Genomic DNA, 16,623 nt, shown 5'->3' with positions numbered 1-16,623 from the left:
ACCTTGTATGTTTACATAATTTTAAATTAATTTTCTGTTGGTGCAGAGTAGAGATTCAGCTACATCCTCTTGTATTTGAGTAACCAGCAAAATTTCCCACATTGAGTTTCTGAAGCTCTCCTGTTGAGGATAAATACTGCATGTACATGTGAACTTGATTCTAGACTGCATAAGCTAATCCATTGATGTGTCTATCTGCTGTAGGGTCAGTACCATATCACTTTGATGGCTATAACTTTGTAGTTTTGAATGTGCAAAGTGTAAATCTTCCAATTTCTTCCTTTCCTTAATTATTTGTGCTTTCCTTATACCCCTTCCATTTTGATGTGGCTTTTGAGAAAAACTTGTCAATTTCTGTCTTAAAAAGAAAGACAAGAAAACATTCGAGATCTGGATAGGGATGTACTGGTTTCCTCAGCCTTCTATATGAACAATATTAATTTTTCTGATCTATAGATACAAAGCCATTTCTACTTAAGATTTTTACTAGGAGAACCAATAGTAGGAGGCAATAGGGAGAATATGACCAAAATACATTAGCATGTATAAAACCGTGATAATAAAACATTCTTTTGTAAAACTAATATATAGTAATTAAAAGAAATATTTTTAAAGTGTTTAATTTCAATAACAGTTTTCTGTTTTCATTGTACAATTTTACTTTTTCTTAAATTAATTCTTATTTCATTCTTTTTGATGCTATTATAAATACAAAAATGAAAATGTTCTTTATTTCCATATTTGTCATATATATGTATAAATACATATCATGTGTTATGTTATGTGTATAAATACACACATATATATCTGGTTTATATATAGACCTTATAACTTGAAGCCTTGCCCAGCTCTTATTAGTGCTAAGAGATTTGGAACTCATGAGGATTTTCTAAATACAAAGTCAATTCCTCAGGAAATAGGAATTGTTTTGCTTCTTCCTTTATAGCTGATACCCCTCCCCCTCTCTCTTACCTGAATTCCCCCCTAGGAAGTCCAGCATGCCCTGTCAAGAAGTCAGGTGGAGACTCTGGCCTGGTGTTAATTGTGCAGTTCACAGGGGTCCTTATCATGCTGAGGGACTTCCCTTTACAAAAGAGTTCTTTGGGAGTTTTATGCAATGGTTTGGGAGTTTTATGCAATGTTTTATGCAACGTGTTTGTGTTATGCCTCCCTAATAAGAACAGCTGTGGGGTGCTTTCCACAGCCCTTATGAGTGTGTTTTATATTTCTTCTTGTATATTATTAAAGGACCAGCCTTAATAATATACTTTCCAGGGGCTCAGAAGAGAAACAATGAACAGCGAGATTTATTTTTGGGAAATGAATCTAAGTACACCAAGCTCTTTGCCTGTCTACTTTATTCCTCTGAAATAAAATCCTATCTACATAGCTTCAGTTCTGTACTCAAGTCTAGTTCCTTTCTTGTCTGATTTGTCTCTACCTTTATCTGTTGTCCCCTCTAAGTTCTATCTTAATTCTCTCATCTTAGTTCTATGTCATCTAGGTCCTTCTCATCTCGTTCTTACCCATCTAGTACTTTCCCATCTGGCTCTTCTTCATCTTCCATCCTGACCTCCAGTTCTCTAGTCAAAAATCCTCTCCCATCCAAATCCTCAATATCCTCTCTTCGTTCTCCTTATACCTCAGTTCCCCTCAGTCTCTGAGGTGTTCAGTTATAAACCCAGGCCATAGTGATCCTCTGGCAGAGCAAGGCCACCAGGCTTGAATTCTTATGGGGTCATAAAGGCAGGTAAGAATTTTCCTCAGGCAGTGGCCCGTCAGGCTTTCTTTTACAACCAAAATGAATGCTAATGATCCATTAGTCAAGAAGGGAATTTATGTGCTCAATCTACATTCCTAGAAGTGGTTAGATAAGAAATTAGGAGTCTATTAGTAAGGCTGTAAGGAAGGAGGGTCTCACCCTAAATTGCACAAGAAATAAAGCTATCCTCCTGACCTAGGAGACAGGTGTTGTTTCATTTGGCCTTGGATACTAGATAGGCATTTTAGATAAATACACTGTTAGGAGTTCTTGGAAGCACGCATAACATTATAAGAAAATCACTGTAGGAACCAGCTAATATAGATACAAAAGCTAAAATATCACCAAGACTTCTTAAGCCGTGGCTTGACCTTTGGAGAAGTCCTTGACTTTTCCAAGTAGTAGCTTTTGTGTTACTGACTGAATTCCATTACATTTTCCTGTGGCTTGCAGCAATTTCTACCCTCACCTCTCCCCCACATTTTCCCCAATTCACACCCCCTTCCCTACGCATCCAAGTCTGTGCCATTTTTTTAAAAAAAATCCTTCAAGATCCAATAAAGATTCTTGGATGTTTGGTCTTCTACTGAAGGGTAGTCAGTTGACTCATCATGGGTGACCCTCATAGAGAAAACTGTCTCTCCTTTTTCCAGCAGCTAACAGTTGCCAGTATCTCCACAGTTTGAGATGGAACTGAATGCCCAACTCTCCTTTCTTTCTTGGAATTTGCTCTGACTTGGCCTTGCACAGGTTTTGTACATGAGTCCTGAACCACTGTGAGTTCTGCTGTGTCCAGAGGTCATTGTCATCCTTGACTGCCTCTGGCTCTTATACTCTTTCTACTCCCTTTTCTAAAATAATCCATGTGTCTTAGAAAGGGAGGATTGTGTGTGTGTGTGTGTGTGTGTGTGTGTGTGTGTGTGTGTGTTCATATGTGTATAATTCCTTTAGGGCTGAAAATTCTGGAGTCTCTAATTCTCTGCACCTTGACCACTTGTGAATTACTTTGTTAAACACAGTCTACTGCACTGTGGTTGGTATGTAAAATGAATAGAAAATTTCTTAATAAAATAAGAGAAGCTTCTCAGATGAGGGATGAGAGATACATTGATCTATGGGGATATGGATAAATCATTAGGAATTAGTTTATACTGTGTCCATTTAGCAGCATAATAGGACTAGGTTCTCCCCTAGAGCCTATGACCTATTTAGCCATAGGTTCCTAGGTCAGTAATGGTGCCAGATAGGGGTTTCATCCTATGGAGTGGGGCTTGAATCCCATCAGACAGCAGTTAGTTACTCCCATGATGTTTATGCCACCATCGCACCAGTGGATATATCTTCCCAGGTCAGTCATTATTGTAGTTTGAAGGGGTCATAGCTGTCTACGATTGATGATCCCCTCAATTCAGAATTTCAAAATATTTCAGAATATTTTGCTCGTGAAAGGCTCTGAGTTTTATGTATTTTTCATTATCTACTGAGATGATAGTGGGGTTTTACTTGTTGTGTGGTTTTTCTTTTATTCTGATGAGATGGCGTACTATAACAAATGACTCAATCTTACGTTCCAGGGGTATATCTTAGGTGTTCATTATGTGTTATCATTTTAAGATATAATATCAATTTGTTAATATTGTGTTATGATACTTGCAATCATTGGGGATGAAATGGGCTATCATTTTTCTTTATTGTGCTATCTTTGTTTTTGCTACCAGGATAATATTAGCTTCACGGAATGAGATGGTGAATCTTCCCTATTTCCTATTTTTGGAAAGAGTTTGTGAAGAACTCCTGTTAATTCTTCTTTAAACATTTGGTAGAATTCACTAGTAAAGTTATCTGATCCATGAATTTTTATGTGTGAGAGAGAGACTTTGAAAATGTATTAACCTAATCTCTTGTTACATGTCTATGGACATACACTGATTGAAAGATTGAGTCAATATTTATACTTTATATTTCTAGAAATTTGTTAGGTTTATATGCATATCCTGACTGTAAGTAGGCAACTGTTCCCAGTATTTCTGTAAGAATCTTTTTGACTTCTCTAAAGGCAATGGTAATGTCCCCTCTCTCATTCCTTGCCTTTGTAATTTGAGACTTCTCACTTTTGCCTGGCCAACTCATTTAAAATTCTGTCAATCCTGTGTTGAATTTTTCAGAGCTTCGGAGAGAGATTCCCAAGGCTTCTGGAGCCAGTGATTCTCAGACTCACTGCCGGATATTGGGGGGATCCTTCAGATTCTCAGGCTCACTGCTGGATGTTGGGGGGGTATCCTTCAGATTCTCAGGCTCACTGCCGGATGCTGGGGGGGAGTCCTTCAAGATTCTCAGGCTCACTGCCAGATGTTGGGGGTCCTTCAGATTCTCAAGCTCACTGCCGGATGTTGGGGGTCCTTCAGATTCTCAGGCTCACTGCCGGATGTTGGGGGTCCTTCAGATTCTCAAGCTCACTGCCGGATGTTGGGGGTCCTTCAGATTCTCAGGCTCACTGTTGGATGTTGGGGGGTCCTTCAGATTCTCAGGCTCACTGCCAGATGTTGTGGGGGAGTCCTTCAGATTCCCAGGCTCACTGCCGGATGTTGTGGGTCCTTCAGATTCTCAGGCTCACTGCTGGATGTTGGCGGGTCCTTCAGTCCCAGCAGCTTCAATTTCTCCTTCCCTTCTACTTGTACAGAGACTTCAGAGATGACTCAAGCTGAGCACGTAGGAACAGCGCTGCTCTCTCTCTTTGGCTCACCACAGCCTTCTAGAAGTCCAGTGTCACAGATTCAAATTCTGGTGTGGAAATCTCACACCAAAAGTTTTCTTATTAATCAATTTGGTCAGGCTTTTATTTGCTATGACTTTTGTCATTTGCTTTGGGCAGTCACAATCCAACTGCCTTGATGTTTTCAGCAATTCTCTATTAGGAAAAGGTGGTTTGTGCTGGGGGAGCTCTGGGTCACGTCAAATACAGGCCCCTTCTGGTGAATAGTTCCCAGGAACTATGGTGAAGATGAGACAATTCCCTAGGATTAGGGCTCAGGAACTCTAGCAGCCGTTTGCTATTCCAGCTCCATCTCTTGGGTGTAGTGAGGCTGTTGACTTTCCTCAGGATTTCTGGCTGTTGTTACAGTTTTAAGATTGCTTCAGGGCTCAGTGGCAAGAGTGTTGGCAGGAAACTTTGGAGCTGCAGAAAAACTGTTCTGGCTAAGATTTACTTGAATAAACGCTCTCCAGGTTGCTATAAAGTTTGGTTAATTTCCAGAGTTCAGAAAAATAGTTTCTGGCCATTTTTGCAAGTTTTCATTGTGTCCACAGAGGAAGGAATTGGGGGTGAGAGTAGTCTTTATCTGGCCATTTCTACTCTTGTCCTCAACAATTTCAATTCTGGTTGAAACAACAGTCAAGGGGCTGGAGAGATGGCTCAGTGGTTGAGAGCACCGACTGCTCTTCCAAAGGTCCTGAGTTCAATTCCCAGCAACCACATGGTGGCTCACAACCACTTGTAATGAGATCTGGTGCCCTCTTCTGGCCTGCAGGGACACATGCAGGCAGAATACTGTATACATAATAAATAAATAACAGTCGATATGACCTTTCCTGTTTAGTGTATCAGGAAAAATTCCCCTCTCAACCTTCTGTTCTTCCATGTTCCTTCATTACAGGGGCCTTTTAAGTGTCTCCTGAAAGTGACTTTTTCTCCCACTTCTTATTCTCTCTGTTAAGGGACACAGGGACACAGGGACACAGGGACACAGCCCAGGCAAATGCTCCTTCTGACACCCATTCACCACCAGCTGCAGTTTTGTATCTCTCTCCTAAGCCTCTGCCCCTCCGGGTTCTGGCCTAAGCTCCTTGTTGGCCTTCTCCATGCTGAGGCAGGAAGTCCTCACAGACTGTGTCTCCACAGTCCCTCTTGTCCTCAGCTGGTCCCTGCAGGTTGTAAGCTTGATTTCATGCCTCTGGTTTCTCATTTATCTTGGTTGCTCAAAGGCAAAGGCTTTGAAGCTGGAGTCCAGAGAGCTTGGGATACAGTGTGTGTGTCGGGGGGGGGGGGGGGGGGGGGGGACGGACGGACACACAGAGGATCCTGGGAAAGGCTGCAATGGTGAAGTGCCGAAGCTCAGTCACTGATTAGACCTGCTGGGTTACTATCCCAGTAAGACTTTTTAATAAAGTGCTTCTTGATAAAAGGAGAAGTTTGAAAATTACCTTGACAAGGAAAGAATAAATAAAATTTTAAAAACTTCTATTGTTGCGAAAGACTGGGCAGATAGAAAGTGCAGTAAAAGCAGAGGACCGCCCGTTAGACTTCACTGTCCCGCATGATCAGTTGAAAGCTGCAGGATTCTCTAGAACTCCAAGAGGCAAACCTTTCACATGGTTAAGGGACTTAAAACCCAGAGCAGTACTTTCCCAAGGCCAAAAAAAGGTACATCTGGGATATAAGGCTGTGTTAGTGAGCAGTGGGGGCCTTTCCTGTTTGACAAAAGCACAGTTCTTGGCCATGGTAGTGCTTAACACAGAAAATAGTCCATTTCTGTAGAACATAACAACATAACAGAATAGGTTACAAGAGAAGTAGGCTTTATTTTGGCTCTACGGTCTGCCCAAGATTAAGGGGCCTATGCTGGATGGTTTTAAGTCATCTGACAGGAAGGAACCTTAATTAAGAAAATGCCTTCATGCAAATGGATGAAACTAGAAAAACTCATCCTTAGTAAGGTAGCCTAGACCAAGAAAGACAACCATGGTATGTACTCATTTATACATATGACACAAAGGGTTCATGAGGGACACCCAGATCTTTTTGGGAAGTGAAAATAGAAGAGATTTTGTGAGTAGACTGAGAGTGGGTGGGGATGGAAAACTGAGCAATCAGATTGAGGCAGGGCGGGGGCAGGGAGGGGAGAATATGGAAAGAGACTATTGGAAAGTGGGGAGCAATTCAGGGTCAGGCAAAAACCTGGTGCAAGGGAATCTCCTGGAATCTACAAGGATGAGCCAAGCTAAGACTCGTAGTAATAGCAAATATGTAGCCTGAAATGGCCATCTCCTGTGAGCAGATAGGTGCCTAACCTAATTGTAATCAGAGAGGCTTCATCCAGCAATTGATGGAAACAGATGCTAAGCATTAGGCAGAGCTTGGGGAATTCTGCAAAAGAAGGAGAGGAAGGACTGTAGGAGCCAGAGGGGTCAAGGACACCACAAGAAAACTCACAGAATCAACTAACCTGGGCTAATAGGGGCTCCCAAAGACTGAACTGACAACCAGGGACCCTGTGTGGGACTGACCTAGGCCCTCTTCATATGTTACAGTTTTGTAACTTGGTCCTTTTGTAGGACTCTTAACAGTGGAAACAGGAGTTGTTTCTGACTCTTTTACTGACTTTTGGGACCCTACTCCTCATACTGGGTCACCTTGCCCAGTCTTAAGACATGGGGAGGTACTTACTCTTATTGCAACTTGGTATGCCATGTTTTGTTGATACTCATGAGAGATCAGCCCTTTTCTAAACAGAAACAGAGTTAGGGGGTAGGAACAGAGAGAGGATGGGGAGAAGGACTGGGAGGAGAGGAGGGAGGGAAACTATGGCCCCCATATATATATATATATATATATAAAGAAAATGTCTTCACAAGAGATCAGCTGGAGGGATTGGGACCCCAACCCAGCCACATAACCTCTGACCTACAATTTTCCCTTCCTACAAGATATGCTGGGGTAAAGGTGGTATACAAATTATGGGAGTGGCCAACCAATGACTGGTCTAGCTTGAGACCCATACCATGAGAGGAAGCCCACCCCTGACACTGCCTGGGGGGCCAGAACTCAGAAGCTGGACAACCAAGAGACCTACAATAGAACCACACATGACTGGTAATAAAAAAAAAGTCAACGTAATGATGCCTAATGATATTCTGCTGTACTCATAGATTGGTGCCTAGACAATTGTCATCAGAGAGGCTCATCCAGTAACTGATGGAAACAGATGCTACCTACAGCCAAACATTAGGGGGAGTCTGGGAGTCCTGTGGAAGAAGAGGATAAAGGACTGTAAGATTGAACTGCCAACCAGAGAGCTGGCATGGGACTGACTGATCTATGCCCTTTGCATATATGTTACAGTGTGTAGTTTGGTCTTCTTGTGGGACTCCTAACTGTTCAGATGGAATTGCCAGTTCACTCCTTCTTGATCCAGCCATTCCTCCCTCTCCAAACCCTACCCTTTCTGAAGAACTGCCAAGAAGTCCAGATCGCACCTGAAAGCACACCACACTTGGGTACAAACCCAGCCTGTGGCAGACATATCACCATCCCTAGATTATAGTGTATTTAACCCCCCTCCTTTAGACCGGCCATATGATTTTTCTCCTGTCCCCTTCCCCTGCCTTGATCTCTGGGGGCTAGAGGGTCACCCAGGAAATGTCTGCCCGAATAAACCCTGTCTTTTACTTTTTTATAATTTGGCTTGATTTGGTTTACTGCATCGGTGGAGAAGTCTTTATCTTGATACTGAAAACCTGTCATGAACAGGGTGAGCAGGGGCTGTCTGTGACTCTGTTACCTGCTTTGGAAATCCTTCCCTCCTGCTGGATTGCGTTGTCCAGCATCCATAGGAGAGGAGTTGCGTGGCTGGCTGATATACATGGCAGGGCTATCCTTTTCTGAAGAGAAAGGAGGAGTGGATGTGGGGATAGTGGAGGTTTGGGGGAGGAACTGGAAGGAGAGGAGGGAGGGAAAGAAAACTGTGATTGGGCTGGAAAAATTAATTAATTAATTAATTTAAAAAAAGAAAATGCCTTCATATGATTGGACAGTAGGCAAGCCTATTGGTCATTTTCTTAATTATTGATTGATGGGGGAGGGTCCAGCCCAAGGTAGGTGGTGCCATCCCTGGGCTGGCAGTGTAGAAGTCTGTAAACAAGTGGACTGAGCAAGCCACGGGGAGCAAGCCAGTAAGCAGCACCCCTCCATGGCCTCTGCATCAGTTCCTGCCTCCAGGATCCTGCCCTGTTTGAGTTTCTATCCTGACTTCATTCAGTGATGAACAGTGATGTGGAAACATAAGTCAAATTAAACCCTTCCCTCCCTAACTTGCTTTTGGGCATGATGTTTCATCACAGCAATAGACACCAAAACTAAGACAGGACCATATCTGCTGATGGCCTTGAAGCTACAATATATGACCTGGCAAGAAACAGGGAATGTGCATATGTGTGCAGTCTCTCTCCATTCTTATAAAGCCACCAACATTCATTCAGTTGTCTTAACTCATGGAGTTTATCCATCTCACTTCTTTTTTTTTAATATTTTATTTAACTTTATTTTTATGTGTATTGATATGAAGGTGTCAAATCACCTGGAACTGGTGTTTGGAGTTATAGACAGTTGTGAGCTGCCATGTGGGTGCTGGGAATTGAACCAGGGTCCTCTGGAAGAGCAGTCAGTGCTCTTAACCACTGAGCCATCTCTCAAACCCCCATCTCACTTCTTAAACCTCTAATTCTGAACCCCATGGTCATGGTGAGCTTCCATTTCTTGATATCTACAATGGAGATGAAACCCCAACATAGACAAACTGTATTTAAACCATCGTACAGAGAAACAAATAATATTTTCCAAGCTTGAAGTCTTTTGAAAGCCATCTCACCACAGGCACATTCAAATATTCTTTACTACTCCCACCCGATGCCTGTGTGTCTTGGCTTGTGAGTTCAGACACTATTAAATATTCCCTTAAATACTTGAGTCAGTCTATGCTTATATCTTAACTATGGTCTGTATTTGGTTTGGCTTAGTCTACAGATGAGCTCCTCTCCAACCTTCCTAGTCTAAAATTTATCTCTGGTCCAATAAATTGTAGCCAAGGGTGTTTGGTTACCAAGTATTATCATGGCCATTCAGGTCTGCCATTTTTCTGAGTTGTGAAAAAAATGAGAGTGGTAATTAAATAAAAAATATATGATAAAACACATCTACTCAAGCACTTATTCTTTGGATCCAACTTTGAGACCAGCCCATGTTTGAATCAATAGTATCTGTCTCTGCCCCTCTGTCTCTCTGTCTCTCTCTAAGACAGGATCTTCCTACATAGCCCTGGCTGGCCTGGAATTCACTTGCCTACATCATTTGAGAATTTGAAATATTTTCAAATAGATTTGTTTACTAAAAAATAACAGGTGTCACTATCCCATTGCTGCTGTCAATAGTTATGCTACATGTCTGGTTCTTTTCATAGCAAATGTCATTATTATCATGTTTTTTACTATGGGTATTTTTTTCTTATGCAATTTTTGCTTCATGATTATATTACAATCTCTTTTATTTTTATTAAAATTTATCCTTCAATCATTGTTCTAAAAGATGTCCTGGCATTAGTGCAAATACCATGAACACCATGAGTGCAAAATTTGTTCAAGCTCATGGGAGGCCTACCTCTTTCTGAATGGAGACAGAAGAGGAGTAGATGGGGAGGAGGTAAATGGGAGGTAGAGGGGAGGGAATGGGAGGAAAGGGAGGGGAAACTGTGGTTAGTATTAAAATAAAAGAAAAAATGTTAATTAAATAAAAACCTGCTGCACTAAAAATATATGAGCTGGTTAACTTGTTTTTCACATCTTCAAGAATTTCCTTTTGTAAGTGAAATTGTTAAGTGCCTTTTATGAAATGTATTGTTTCAATATCACTATGAATGAGTAATGTCAATACAATTAAACTCAAGGACACAAACATTCTGGTCCAAAAAAAGCATCATTTGTTCTTTTGAACACATTTGTTTGAGATGTCTTTAGAAAAGGGAGAATTGAGCATTAAGTCTATAGGCAATCTTGGCTTTATTAGTTGCATTTGTTGTGAAATATTTAATTACATTGGCTTAGTAAAAAGCTGAATGGCCAATGGGTAGGCTGGATATCCAGGCACAAAGGATGCTGGGGAGAATAAGGGTGAAGATGCCAGGGACGCAGAGCAAGTAGCATGGGCTTTATGAAGTAAAGGTAACCAAGCCATGTAAAAGAACATAGATCAAAAGATATGGGTTAGTTTAGGTTATAAAAGCTAGTAAGAAACAAGCCTAAGTTATAGGTCAATCATTTATAATTAATAACAAGTCTCCATGTGGTGATTTGGGAGCCAGCTGATGAGACAGAGAGACTTCTTACATGCATTGAAGTTTCTTGATTCTCAGCCTGCAGAAAAAGCAAAGTAGACCTCAGGGTGAAGGACTTTTTTCCTTTTTCATGTTACCTTGGTTTTCTTTTCTGATTTTGTTTATTTGTTTTGTTTTGTTTTTTGAGACAGAGTTTCTCTGTGTAACAACCATGGAACTCACTCTGTAGACTAGCCTGTCTATCCTATCTCACTAGAGACCAAACACAGGTTCTTCTGCATGAAAACAAAAATGTTCTGTTCCTGAGCTACAATCCTTTGTCTTCATTTGGTTGTTTTTTTTTTTTAACCACATCTTGCCACATCAGTCTCACTTGGTTCCCAGTTGGCTTCATCAGAATTTTTACTGCTGCTTCCAGATTCTTCCTCTCCTTACTCTTAACTAGAGAGGCAATCCTCCTGTAGATTGCCACCTTACAAATGTAACAGGTACTTAAGGGCTGCTTTTGCTAAAGAACCATTGAGTCCTCACTTGGGTCCATAAGCTGGCTAAAGGCATGCTGGCATCTGTCTGCCTTGCTCATTTTCCCTCTCTTCATGTCTGAAGCAGAAATATAAGTCATTCTCCTTAACTTGCATTCACCATGGATTTCAAGGTAAGCAATGCCAATGATTAGGACTGCCTCCCAGATGAGGGTACTTATCCTTAAAGGTCAGGCAGCAGAAGTGATTATCTTGTAGAAAACTAGCAGGCTTCATCAGCTGATGAAAGTCATTTTCAATTAAAGTTATTAACAGATTCATAACTTATCAAGACCAATGCAGGACTGGGGATAAGACAAGGATGGGCAGAACCACATCTTTAGCAGGGCTTCTTAATTATGCATATCTCATGTCTTCTTTTAATGTCAAAAGCTAAACTCATGCCATGAAGATGGATTTAGAGTCTCTGGACCTCTTTATTTGTTCTTCCCAATGTGGCCACATTGTTTGAATCCATCTATGTTTTGTCATTACTCATTCGCCTGTTTCTTTAACCAGCATACTGGGATGGGTGACCCAACCTAGCCTGTTGGGACTGCTGAAACCCAGACTTCTGCCCTAATACTATCATCAGCAAGTGTTCTCAAGTCAGATGTCAACTTCTCAGTGACATCCCCCTTGACTACCTACCTCTCTTCTTCCAAGTCCACATTCATACTTCTACTCTGCTCTGCTTTTGTTTGGAGTATTTATTTCAGTGGCACTGACATTACACATCTATTTCATATTAGCCAGCTCTACCCCTTGAATGCAAAGGCTATCAGGTCATAACAAAGGCCAGTGACTGCTAACAGAGGTCTTACAAAGACCAATTTTTTAGAGAATACATAGTTATTCATATCATATTTCATGTTTTTAATCATTATAAATACGAATGAACTTTTGTAAAGTTAACCATGAGCAGACTGGGAAATAATTCCACCCCATGAAAAGCTAAAACACAAATTTGATCAGTGCATGATTGAATGATGTTTCTCCTAGGAGCCATGTCTTTAAACAAAATTTTCAATGCCAGGTATAGAATATCTCCTCATGTGATGTTGGCCAGTGAGTCCAAGAAACTCCAAAACAATGTGGTCATTGCCATTGCTCTTGGTTGGAACCAGAACTAGACCGCACATCCCTATTACTGAAGACACCATCCATTTTTGCTGAGCACACAGATAATACAAGCAGAGTATAAGCTGGAAGTCTCCACCTGGCTGGCTAGCAGTCCATGCTCAAATGTGCTATTCAGGCTGCTGGAAGAGAAAAAACATCAATGGTGTGGATTCATTCACCAACTGTGGACTGAATACATAATACTGGCATATTAGGCAAGATGATCTCCCTTACTTGGAGATAACAAACCAGTTTTGACTGGAGTTCAGGCCTACTCCATGGAAATAAGTGTATATCTAGTGTGTAAACCGGGGGAAAACCCTATCCTTAGATATGTCACAGGCACTAAGGCTGAACATATTAATAATATTAAGCTAAGTAGGTATGAAGCTAACTGACTTCGAAATATTTGTATTCATACCTATAGACAAACACTGCCATCCACTTTGGCCAGAGGAGCTTCTTTTAGCAGTGGCCAATAGTTAATACAGACTCATAACTAGTCAAAATGCTGACAATGACTGACTATTGAGTGTTCAGATCTAAATAGGAATCTCTCTCTCTCTCTCTCTCTCTCTCTCTCTCTCTCTCTCTCTCTCTCTCTCTCTCCTCTCTCTGTGTATGTATGTATGTATGTGAATGTATGTATGTAGCCTCTAATGTCAGTGTAGGTATGGACTTGATAGTGAGAGTCAGAGTAAGCAATCAAAGAGAGCAATGTTCTTCATCCATTTTCCATGCCCTTTATATAGGCTGCCAGCAGAAGGTGTGACCCAGATTAAAGGTGGATTTTCTCACCTCAAAGATCTGGATTATAAATGGACTTTTCTACTTCAATTGATCCAATTAACCAAATATCTTTCACAGGTGTGTCCAACTATTTTTGGGTTTTAGTAGTCAAATCGATAACCAAGAATTGCCATCACAAATGTTGTTGTATTTCAGACTAATAAATCACCTTTTAATTGGCACTTGGTCTCATAGTTCTGATACATGAACTTCTGGGGAATGTCTTTCTATATGCTGTGAATATATGTTGTTCCATTGTTTAATAAATAAGCTGCCATAGGCCAAAGCAGCTTAGAGGCAGGAAGGAGATCCAAGGAGAGAGACAGGAACAAGAAAGGTGGAGTCTGGAGAGACACCAGCCTGCCCTCAAGGAATAACATTCCAGCAGACTGGTAAAGGCACAGAACACATGACAAAACATAGATTAAGAGAAATGGGTTAATATAAGAGCTAGCTAGCAAGAGGCCTGCCATAGGCCATACAGGTTTGTAAATAATATTAAGCTTCTGTGTGTTTACTTGGGTCCAAGTGGCTGTGGGACCACAGGTGAGAGAGATTTACAATATTTGTTTCTGTACTATTGCAGAGATAGCTAGCATAAATCCAACAGAAAATGAATTATAGTCCTGTTGTTATCCAACAGGAATGGAAATGTATTTATAATTTCCCCATCGGAAGTCAAATTTCTCTTGCAGTTTAAGTTGACAGGATGATGGTATGTCTTTCACTCTCTGTATTGAGGTAATGTTGAAATAATGGAAATGGAGAGTTAAATAAACAGGAACATACTTCCATGTCAATCAAAATAGAGACCAAGCTTACTTCTATTGTTAGTTGCATGAATTTCACATTAATTACTCAAACCATTTAATGCATTTTCTTTATTGTAAAATTTAAGAGTAAAGATGCTAGGCTATAATTTTAATATGTAATTTCATTTGAAGAGTTATAGTTTCATAAATTTCTGTTTCCTCATTGTCAACTTGAAAGTTATACATAAAAGAAGTGATATGATGCTTTTATTTATCTAAAAATGTGAACTTAATTTTGTTTAGGCAAAATCCATTCCTTCAATATAGTTTCCAGACTCAGAAACCTCTCACTTTCATTTGCAGAGGTAGCTTCATATTAATTGTGCTCGGAGACACATTTTGTTACTTTTCCAGTTGGAAAATATATTCTAGATAGCTAATGACCCAGATCCACATTTCCCTTTGGCAACATAAACTGAACTTAACAACAGAAAAGGCCTATCTAATAACAACATCCCCTTCAGTGGGAAATCTTGCTAAGTGTCTCCATATGTGCTGTGTTTAAGATAATTATAGGAAGCTTTTATCAAAATGGCCACTCCATAGGAGAGTTACAGTATGAAGACAAAAACAAGGAACTAGTACCCAATACTGACCCTGGATTGTGCTAAGAAAATCATGAATTCTTTAGCTGAAAATGCTCTTCTTCCTGGGGAGGAGCCAATATTGTCATTGGGTTCTTTCTCTATACTTCCATTGGCTTCCCACTTCTCATAGTCTCCATCAGCAGAGTTCAGAAGAAACACTGAGGGTGGGAACACACTCTCAAGGGATGAGGAAGAACAGTGGCCAAAAGAACCATTGTTTCAATCTACATTTGATGCAGGTTTATACTAATACTCCGTGGAACAGTTTTTCTGAAGAATGTTTTCCTGTCCATGTGTTGATACATCTGTTTTTCTTTTTATCAGAAAGTCTCTTCTGGAAAGTATTTTTTTTTAGGGTTTAGAGAGCCTAGAATCAAGTTTATGTAGTTATAACTTAATGATCTCCAGAGGAAATCAGGATTTCACATCTCCTCCTAGGGCCAGAGATATGACTCAGGTTGCACTTCTTTAACCAATAGATAGAGTCTCATAGTTTCAGCCCTTGGTTTTACAAGTTGCTGATTATGAAGAAGTGGTCCAGCCCCAATGTCCTCTAATCCCATTAAAATCTGACTATCTACTTAACAACATGGTTTATTGCATGGGACTGGAATGTATATGTGTAGGAGGCAAGAGACTCTGGTTGGTTAGTTGCCTGCATTACACCTTGGACTTTCATTCAGTGAACACAAAAGAATTGGTTGATAAATCTCATGCTAGATCCTATAGGTGTAATCAAAGTGTGAAAGGTGAAAATTGGTGTCAGGTACATGTCTTTATATAGATCTACTAGTTTCTTTGGATTATCTATCTATGTATCTATGTATCTATCTATCATCTATCTGTCTGTCTATATCGATCTGTCTGTCTGTCTATATCTATCTATCTATCTATCATCTATCAATCATCTGTCTATGTATCTATCTCTTTGTCTATATCTATCTAGCTATCATTTGTCTATCTATTGTATGATATTTTGTTTGTTTGCTGACAAATAAAGCTTGCTTGGAGTCAGAGGAGAGAGCTAGCCATTAGTTAACCATAGAGGTCTCAAGGTCTATACAGAGAGGAGATCAGAAATGATAAGGTAGGGTGGAGAGAGGATCTCAGCCCTTCTGGACTAGAGGATAGAAAGATGAAGGAAGCAACTGTGGCTGTTCTCCTGCTTCTCTGATCTTTCAGGTTTTACCCTAATATCTGACTCCTGGTTTTTATTAATAAGATTAATTAGATTTACGCTTCATCTGACATCCAACTTTTGGGGCACAAATTCACAAAAAAGCCACTTGCCTGTGACTTTGCAGCCATGGGCACACACCAGAGCTGCACACAGAAACTTCATCCAGAGGAGTCACCACATCACTAGCTGTCTTTTTCTTCCCCAAGCCCTCTGAGCAAATCTGGGATATTTCTGTTGCAGCCTCTCTACAGCAAACTCAACAGGCACTTGGGCTCCAAATGTTACCATAGTTAGCCCCTCATAACTGGCCAGCTCTGCCTTCAGGCAGCTCTGTGCTTTCACTTTCCACTGGTTAAATGTGCTGCTTTCACGTGTTTCCTCATGCAGACAGGTGACTCATTGGCTTCTTTCCCACATGGGTTGTGGACTTTCCATAGACCCCCTCTTCATGCTGCTGACATGCGATCAGCAGTAGCTGTCTTCAGTCAGGCTGTTCCCCTCCTGTGTTCTCTGCTCGGACATGCTATGCATCAGCAGTCAGCCTCACACTTCACCATCAGCAGCAGCAGATTTGGTGAGACAATTGGGAATTCTTAAAGAAGTGAATTAATTAAAAACAGGAAAGAGAGTGTTTTTCACACATTAAAAAATGGGAAACACAATTACAATGGAGGGAGTTAGGTCTCTGTATGATTACTCAATGGAGGGTTTGAAAATAAAACATTTAAATGAGGGGATAATTAACTTAG

Source organism: Peromyscus californicus, unplaced genomic scaffold, assembly GCF_007827085.1.
Source record: "Peromyscus californicus insignis strain IS unplaced genomic scaffold, ASM782708v3 Scaffold_5__1_contigs__length_169319896, whole genome shotgun sequence".
Classification (NCBI taxonomy): Eukaryota; Metazoa; Chordata; class Mammalia; order Rodentia; family Cricetidae; genus Peromyscus; species Peromyscus californicus.
The sequence above is the reverse complement of the archived record's forward strand: the minus strand, read 5'-3'. Positions refer to the sequence as shown.